The following is a 9,977-nucleotide window of genomic DNA, read 5'->3' as shown; positions in this document are numbered from 1 at the left end:
GGGTGCCAGCATGAAATGCATGACACACAAACTGGACAACTGACCAGAGTTTAATAAAGTGACTGTTTTCAAAGGTGTGCATGGGATTTTTGGAAACTGAGAAGAGCAGCAGCAGAGATCTGTCACCAAGTGTATTAGTGTCCTATGGCTACCATAACAAAGTGCCACAAACAGTGCAGCGTAAAGCAGCAGAAATTTATTCTCTCACATTCTGGAGGCTAGAGGTCAGAAATGAAGATGTCAGCAGAGCTTGCTCTCTGAAGGCTCTAGGACATGATCCTTTCTTGCCTCTTTCTAGCTTCTGGTGGTTCCCAACAATCCTTGGCCTTCCTTGCTTTGTGGCAGCCAAGCTTCAGTCTCAGCCTTTGTCTTCACATGGCCTTCTTTCCTCTGTGTCTCTCTTCCCATGACATTCCTTTCTCTGGGTCTGTGTGTCTGTGTCTTATCTCCTCTTCTTAAAAGGCCAGCAGACTTACTGGATTAGGGCCCACCCTAATTCAGCATGGCCTCATCTTAACTTGTTTCTATCTACAAAGACTCTTGTGCCAGTTTGAATATATTGTGTCCCCCAAATGCCATTATCTTTGATGTAATCTTGTGTGGGCAGTTGTTATCAGTGTTGATTAGATTGTAATTCTTTGAGTGTTTCTTTGGAATGTGCCCCACCCAGCTGTGGGTGATGACCCTGATTGGATAATTTCCATGGGGGTGTTGGCCCACCCATTCGGGGTGGGTCTGAGTTGATCAGTGGAGCCATATGAATGAGCTGACATACAGAAGGAACTCAGTGCAGCTGAGAGTGAACTTTTGAAGAGGAGCTACAGCCAAGAGGGACACTTTGAAGAAAGCACAGGAGCTGCAGATGAGAGACAGTTTGAAGACAGCTGTTGAAAGCAGACTCTTGCTCCGGAGAAGCTAAGAAAGGACAAATACCCCAAGTGCAACTAAGAGTGACATTTTTGAGGAACTGCAGCCTAGAGAGGAACATCCTAGAGGAAGCCATTTTGAAACCAGAACTTTGGAGCAGACACCAGCCACGTGCCTTCCCAGCTAACGGGTTTTCCAGACACCACTGGCCATCCTCCAGTGAAGGTACCCGATTGCTGATGTGTTACCTTGGACACTTTATGGCCTTAAGACTGTAACTGTGTAGCCAAATAAACCCGCTTTATAAAAGCCAGTCCATTTCTAGTGTTTTGCATTCCAGCAGCATTAGCAAACTAGAACAACCCTATTTCCAAATAAGGTCACAATCACATGTATTGGGGATTAGGACTTCATCATATCTTTTTTAGGGACACAATTCAACCCATAATGCTGCCTCTAGGACTGAAGGAGTAAGGGAAGAAAGTGGTTACAGATCTGGAGAGAGTCACTGCCTGGAGAGGGCTGATTGACGGAGCCCATGCATCTGGGAAGCAGCAGCGCTACCATGGGGAAGAGACGTTGAAGGAAGTGGCCTGCTCCTGGCAGGAGTATTTTATCACTGACATTGTGTGGAATTGCCTGCACATGGTGATAATAAAATGCTGATTAACTTTTAGTTGCTGCCCTTATTTGTATTCTCTACAGACAGTGTACCCCTTATTGCCTGCCACCCAAGGTGGCCCACTCATACGCACACTACTAGATAGAGAGAGGAACCAACCCTTGGTGACTTGGAAGGGACAAAGCTGGGGAAATAAATCTCTCAACCTTACTCTTTTTCACCTTCTGATCTCCTGCTTCTGAAACCAGAGGGCAAGGGAGCCCATTGATGTCATCCATTCATTCGTTTGCTCTGCAGTGGAGGGTAAACAAAAACTATCCAGCATCCAGTTGAAGCCTTGGGATTAAGTTCTGTCCAATGGGGTGTACTTTGGCCAATGGATTAGCAACCACAGGAAGTATCCTTAAAGGGATGGGCTGTGCTGTGCCTTTTCCTCTGTCTCCTCTCTCCTGTGGGTTAGAATTAAGATGTGATGGCTAGATAAATCAGCCTCCTGCACATTCTAGAGAAAGTCAGGTGTATATGTGCCATACAACATAGTCTTAAAAAAAAGATAGATTTGTAAGGGAGAAATTGTAGGTCTTTGAGGTGACTTTCCAATCTCTAGTTTTTATTGCTTGACTCAAAGGTACCTTTTGATGTCACTATCAGATAGAACACAGACCTGAAATTGGCCAAGTGTTTCTTCTTTTTATTTCAGAGACACAAGAAACACTTTGAAAAACTATCAGAAAATAAAAAAGCCACCTTCCTGAAGTTGGGATCTGTGTAATATTAGAATTATTTTATATTTATGGAATCTTTGTGCTTGGTTATAAGAATGGGGCAGACCGGAGTAAAAGCCATCGGGCCATCCCAGCAATTCGGAAGGTATTTGCAAAATATTTTTTAAAGATACTTTGTGCCCCTAATAGATCCATATCTTGAGGGAAGAGTAGGCAATCTATCTGATTAAGCTTTATTCTCATCTGTGGTTTTGATGATCAAACTAAGAAGAAATAGAAGGAAAACCTAATTACAGGCCTTTGGGGCTTGCTGACCCAGACTGGAAAAGACCCATACCTCCTCCAATTCTTTAATTTAAATTGTAACCTCATGTTACAAAGCATAATGTAAAACTTTCTAAAGTAAGGGAAGAGCCCAAATGAGGTTGCAAGGGGTGTGTAAGTCCCAACCTCTCACCTGTCAGATACCTACGGGTGAGATGTGAGAATTGTCCTATATTGTCCTATCTTCAAAAGGGGAATTACAACGACAAGTCCTGTCCATATTCCCACCTCCAGAAATAGGGAAAGTAGTGACTGGTGGATGATGGCCTTTTTTTTTTTTTTTCCTTTTAGAACTGATTGAATGCAGATTGGTTTCAGAAATTGATCTCAATTTCTTCTTTTGAAAACTTTTACCGAATTCCAAAGTACATGGGGAGTTTTTGAAACAGAGGGGATTCTGTAAGAAATTGGTTGATAGATAGGTTCACTCACTCATTAATTCATTTGTTCATTCATTCATGGCACCATGATATAAATGGTTAAAAGTATAAACTTTGTAATCATCCATTCAAATCTCAGCCCCAATCTTTGCTACATAATGGAACTTAATTTTAGAAGTAACAGAACTCTCTGAGCCTTTGTTTTCTTAGTGGAAAATAGAGATAGTTATAGTAATATGAAGTTTGTTTGGTGGATAGAGTGAGTTCCAAGCCTAAGCTCAATAAACAGTAATTTTTAAAGATCCACCCATCTGTCTGTCCATCCATCCATTCATCAAATCTCATACCCATTAACTATTTCCTGAGGACCTCCTACAAGCCTGGCCCTGTTCTAAGCTCTTGGGGTACAAAGGTTCTTGTTCTCCAGGTCTCAGAGTTTAGATTTGTAGATAGACAGTCTTAATAGAGCATGGTGAGTGTCATGACAAGCAGTAAGTAGAATTTTCTGATTCATCTGGGAGGAATTAGGTCTTCTGAATGAAGAGAGGACTTATAAACTGTGTTCAGAGGAGTACCTGGATTAAGGACAGAGATATATTTTGGCTTAATACAAGGGACATGTTTCTAGCAGAGAATAGGATATTCTGGAAAGCAATATTTACTTTCACTAGAACAGATTTCAAGCAGAAGCTGGAGGATCATTTTGCAGAGAGATTTAAGACAGGCCTCCTGCCCTGAATAAGTGATTGATTGAATGACTTTGAAGGTCCTTTGGAACTCTGAGACTGTGATTCTTAGGGGAGCTGGATGTGCTTAGATGAGATTCTCTGTGGTGATAAAACACACTGGGGTATGGTCAGTCTGGGCAGTGAAGCTGCCTCGGTGTTCAGCAGTGACCAGGAAGGTGACATGCTTAAGTTGTCATAGAACTCATTTATTTTATTTTTATTTTGAAAGGTAACACTGTATTCATGAATACATTTTTTATCCATGACAATTCAAATACTATGGAAGTATTTAGAGTAAAAATAAAGTCTTGTTTCTACCCTCCCCTTGCCTTCCCTTTCTCATCCACCTCCATCTTACACCACTAGCCTACTTCCCTCCCCAGAGTCAAATCACTGTTCACCTTTCATTACCTGCCCCTCCACACTTTTATCCATCCATTTTTGTGCTTACATATGTACATATGCATATGTTCAGTTTCTGAAAAAACATAACTGGGATCATATTATAAATATTACTTAACTTCTTTTCATTTAGCACTAATTGTGGAAATGTTTCCAGGACAATACATATAAATGTTCCCCATTTTACAAAGCCCCTTTCTTTTAAAGGCTGCATTGTCTTCCACAGTGTGACTCTCAACATAATTTGTAGGCGTTTATTTTGATTCCATTTTTGCTGTTATAAACAATGCTAAGTGAACATCCTTAGATATATGTCTTTGTGCCAGTTGCAAGTACTTTGGTCAGACAGATTCTACAGATTCACTGAAGTTGAATTATTCATCAAAGAGGGTGCACCTTGTCAATTCTGATAGATGGTGTTCCAGTTTGCTAATGCTGCTTTTTCACAAAACACCAGAAATAGATTGGCTTCTATGAAGGGGTTTTATTTGGTTACAAAGGTACAGCCTTAAGGCCATAAAGCGTCCAAGATAAGGTGTCAACAATTGGGTACTTTCACTGGAGGATGGTCAATGGTGTCTGGAAAACCTCTGTTAGCTGGGAAGGCAAGTTACTGACATCTCCAGAGTTCTGGTTTCAAAATGGCTTTCTCCCAGGATGTTCCTCTCTATGCTGCAGTTCCTCAAAAATGTCACTCTTAGTTGCTCTTGGGGCGTTTGTCCTCTCTTAGCTTCTCCGGAGCAAGAGTCTGCTTTCAAAGACTGTCTTCAAAATGTCTCTGTAAGCTGCAACTTTTCTCTCAGTTCATGTGCATTCTTTAAAGTGTCTCTCTCAGCTATAGCAAGCTCGCTCTTTCTGTCTGAGCTTGTATAGTGCTCCAGTGAACTAATCAAGGTCCATGCTGAATGGGCAGGGCCATACCTCCATGGAAGTTATCTAATCAGAGTTATCACCTACAATTGGATGGCTCTCATCTCTATGGAAACACTCAATCAAAGAATTACAATCTCATCAACACTAATACGTCTGCCCACACAAGATTGCATCAAAGATAGTGGCCTTTCGGGGGACGTAATACATTCAGACTGGCACAGATGGTGTCAAGCCACCTTCCAGAATATCGAACTTATTGATATCTTCATCAACAAAGAAACATAGTGACCATTTTCTCAGAACATTTACTAGTATAAGATACTGCCAACCTTTTAAATTTTTGCCAATTTATGTTAATTTAGGCAAAATTGATTTTAATTTATTTTAATTTGACTTTCCATGATTACCAATAAAGCTGATCATCTTTTAATATATTAGGAAGTTTTTGATAAAAACCTGTGAATTACCTTTTTATATCCTTTGTCCATATTTGTAGTGGAAGCACTTTCTTTCTTATGTATATTAATCTGTTTTGTGTGTATGGGGTAAATATATATATTTTTTACAATGTATCATTTTATAAATACATTTTCATCTTCTCCTGATGGCCCCTGGCTTTGGAATGTTGGTTTTTAATCTGTGCTATAAAAACTGGTGTTATCTTGGAACTAAGAGTCAATTGATACATGTAGTCCTGAGGAAATAGAGAGATATCATGATTTCTTATCATGTTCATTCTCCTTTCTCACCAATCCTCTTCATACACTTCACTCTCAAGCTGCACAGGACTTCTCTTCGCTAAACCCACCTGAACCTTCCACCTCTGAGCCTTTGCACAGGCTGTTTCCCAGCCAAGGATGGCTTTCCCCATATCCTAACTTGAGAACTTCCTCTCAACTCTTTGGATCCCAGTGAAATATCAGTTTCTTTGGTGAAGTCTTCATGGCTACTGTAGAGAATGGAGAAGAAAGAAATTCCCATGTGGTTGTAAGAAGGATTACATTATATAAGACATAAAGCACAATGCCAGGGATGTGTATGGCTCTCCATAACCATGAGTTGCTTCTCAGAGCAGAACTAATCATAGCACTAAAACTCTGTTCTTGTGCTCATGTAAGTTCTGAATTCTCTGTGCCATTGTGAACCCCCAGTCCTCTGGGTTCCTCTGCATGCTGTGGACACTCAGTTGGCACCCAGTGACTTCCCATTGAGCTTGGGATGGGTGCATTGGCACACCGTTGTTCATCAGGCTATGAAAAGGGTTTAAAAAAAGCATTTCCTTTTTTTTTTCCCGTTTTCCTCAAATCTGAGCTGATAGGAGATTTAGAGAAAAAGATTTTTGATCAATTATAGTAATTAGTTCATTTCAAGCACTTGGAAATATCTATCCCCATTACACCCTTTACTTAATTCCTCTTCTGTGTTTTTCTTCAATTGTCATATTTTGTAGTACATTCATTTTTATAAGTTGCTTCAAAATTTCATAAGTATAGTTTATCTTTTAAATCTATAAATTAAAAGATGGGTATTCCCTGACAGTTTCACTTTTGCTATTTACTTTTATACAGGGTCATTTGATTAAGGCATTGAGGCTGCTTACTAGAATAAATAATAGTAAAAACAAAATAGAAATAGAAAATTACACCACTGGTAACCCCACCCTGGTCTTGGGGGTGGGGCATGGAAATATTGTATGTATGTATACTTCAGAGATGTTATGACTGAGATAATTGAACTTCAGCTCTGGTTCTGAGCTTTCTGGCAGCTAAGGTAAAAAGAAGAAAAAGATCATTTACAAGATGTTGTCTTAAAGGATCCCTTCTCACACTGACCTCCCCCTTTTAAAAATGCCTGTTCCTGTGGAGGTTCTCTGTGGTCGGTGGGGACGCGGGTGGCTGGTGATGATCATGGAGGGGCTAGTTGGAGCCCGCTTCCAAGAAGGTCCGAACCGGCCAAGGGAGGTGGGCTAAGGAGCGGCGTCCCTTGTCAAGTACCTGCCATGAGACCCAAGCCTGTCTGCCCTGCTGCCGCCGCCCTGCCGGCACATCTCAAGTCCAGCTGGCCACATTTCAAGGGCTCAAGAGCCGCACTTTGCCAGTTTAGACCCAGAAGCAGAAAAGAAACCAATCAAGTGGATATCACATCAAATGGTGAAAAGTGTAATGAATATGTTCAAGTGCTGATTGTGGTGATAAATGCACAACTATATGATGATACCATGAACAATTGATTGTACACTGTGGATGATTGTATGGTATGTAAATATATCTCTAAAAAATTGTAGGAAAAAATATAAATAGGGATAAAAGTGATGGAGAAAACAAGGAGATAAGGATGTACCTATCTATTCTTGGTGGGGAGGTAGAATGGTATATCCTATCTGGAGGACAGTGTGTTGGTTCCAAAAGAAGCTAAGTATGTGGGTGTCATAAGGTCCTGCAACCTCATTATGGGGTGTATACTGGGAAGATCTGAGAGCAGGGACATGAATGGACATTTGCACACTGGTGTTTATGGAGGCAGTATTCATGATTTGCAATGGTGGAGGTGGACTAAGGGTACATCAAGTATTCAACAGAATGGTGAACTGTGGTGTATGCATACAATGCAATATAGAGCAACTGCAAGAAGGAGTGAAGCTCTGAGACACAGCAAGGTGAAGGGATCCTGTAGACAGCATTTGAAGTGAAGTACGCCATAAACGAAAAGATGAGCATTATAATGCCTCACCAATATGAACTAACTACAATGTGTAAACTCAGAATTGGACCTTAGAGCACAGCTTATCAGGGGAACACTCATTGTAATGGTCCCTAGATTGTAAGCTCTTACAGCAGTCACATCTATTCCTGAATTGTAATAGCTCTCTCCAAATTGTGAGATACTGATCCCTTTGTGTATAACCTGGTGGGTCTCTGGAACTTTGAGTATCAATGTGACACTGGAAGCTCAGAGCTAGAGCTCAGCATATATGAATGTTAGTATTAGCACATACAGCAACTGTTAAAAAAGCTGAAAAAGAGCCGAGACTTCAATAAGACATATGAATGAAGCAAATCTGGTTAGGACTAAGGTAAAACAAGGCCAAAGGGGAAAGGACTATACAGACTGTGTTTTAAAACTTCAACTTCTTTGTGAGACAAAGAAAAGAGATGTTTATTTGATGCAGGATATATATCTGCTGCAGCACACTAAATAATTTAACTTGTACAGTCAGTTTATTCAAACACCATAATTACATGGAACTTTTAATAGGAAGTGAGATCTGGTAGGCTTGTATAGGTTAGTGTGAAATAGTGACACATGCCAAAGTGATTTGGACAGAGAATAAAAATACATATGCAGGGCCACCCTGGGGAGCTGGGGAAAAATGAGGAAATGTTGGACATCCTTGTCTGAATTTTTACTGATATTCTCACAGACATTGAGGACTAACAATTTGGTGTGCTGAGCCCTTGATCTTGGGGCTTGCCTTATGAAACTTGTTGCTGCAAAGGAGCAGCTAAGCCTATTTGTGGTTGTGCCTTAGAGTGTCCCCCTGAGTGCCTCTTTGTTGCTCAGATGTGGCTTCTGTCTCTAGCTAAGCCAGCATGGCAGGTAAATTCTCTGCCCTCTCCCCTATGTGGGACCTGACTCCCAGAGGTGTAAATCTCCCTAGCAACACAGGATATGACTCCTGGGGATGAGCCTGGACCCGGCATCGTGGGATTGAGAAAATCTTCTTGACCAAAAGGGGGAAGTGAAATGAGACAAAATAAAGTTTCAGTGGCTGAGAGATTTCAAATGGAATTGAGAGGTCACTCTGGAGGGCCTTCTTATGCACTATATAGATATCCCTTTTTAGGGTTTAGTGTGCTGGAATAGCTAGAAGTAAATAAGAAACTATCAAACTGCAATGCAGTAGCCGTGATTCTTGAAGACAGTTATATAACTTTGTAGCTTACATAGGATGACGGTGTGATTGTGAAAACCTTATGGCTCACACTCCCTTGGGTGTTCTTTTTTACTTTTTTTTTTCTTATTTTATTTCTGGTGTAAGGAAAATGTTCAAAAATTGACTGTGGTGATGAATGCACAACTATATGATGGTACTGTGAACAACTGATTGTACACCAGGGATGATTGTATGGTATATGAATACATCTCAATAAAACTGAATTAAACAAACAAACAAAAATGCCTGTTCTTACTGGAAAATCCATGTGAATACTAATAAGTAAGTAAGCTAAGCTTGTTTTCTGGAGGTTGGCTACATACCTTGAACTAGCGTGAAAGCTTCTCAAGGGTAGGGAGCCTGCCTTACACTTGTTTTCAATCACCCCAGGTAGGTGATTAGCAAACCCTCCTTGAAGGACTAGTGCTGGAAGGGAGAAATCCAGCAGCCTCACAGAAGTAGAGAATCCGGGCTGGACGGAAACTGCAATTTAAATAGATGGGAGATGGAGGCAGAGCAGAAAGCCCAGGCTCGGTTTTGCATTCCAGCAACCTAACATAAAGGCATGCAAGTTACCTAACCTGAGGCTCAGTTTTCTCATCAGCTAACTGGGAATGACTATAATAGCTCTCTCATTTTACTTTGAAAATAGTGATGTATTATTAGAGAGCTATTATAATTATTATGGAGGTATTTGGGGCCTAAATTGATTGGCCAAGAGCTTAGCTTGTGCATCCTGAAAGCTGACGAGGACTTAACCTTCCACTCAGGCTGTACACAACTCAAACCTGCCTGCTAGAGGGGTCTTTGAAACCCTGTGGGAGGTTATTTTTTGGTTGGACTCTGAGAAAAAGTTTGCCCAAAGATGTTTTCTATGCTGGCAGAATTGGGTTAATTTGACTAAAGGAATCAAAGGGTGTATGGAAATGTGTGTTGCTGGTTTAAGAAGTCTCTGTGTAGTCTGCTGGGTTGTTTGGGGGTAGATCGGACTTCTCTGTCATGCAATTCAGAATTCCTTCTCTGTGGTCAGTCATACAAGTAAATTTTGGATCTTACCTGACAGTTTTTTATAGGACCTGAGCAATGAGGAAATCCTTTTCCTTGGAGAACAGAGAATGTGCC

Source organism: Choloepus didactylus, chromosome 14 (genome assembly GCF_015220235.1).
Source record: "Choloepus didactylus isolate mChoDid1 chromosome 14, mChoDid1.pri, whole genome shotgun sequence".
Classification (NCBI taxonomy): domain Eukaryota; kingdom Metazoa; phylum Chordata; class Mammalia; order Pilosa; family Megalonychidae; genus Choloepus; species Choloepus didactylus.
The sequence above is the reverse complement of the archived record's forward strand: the minus strand, read 5'-3'. Positions refer to the sequence as shown.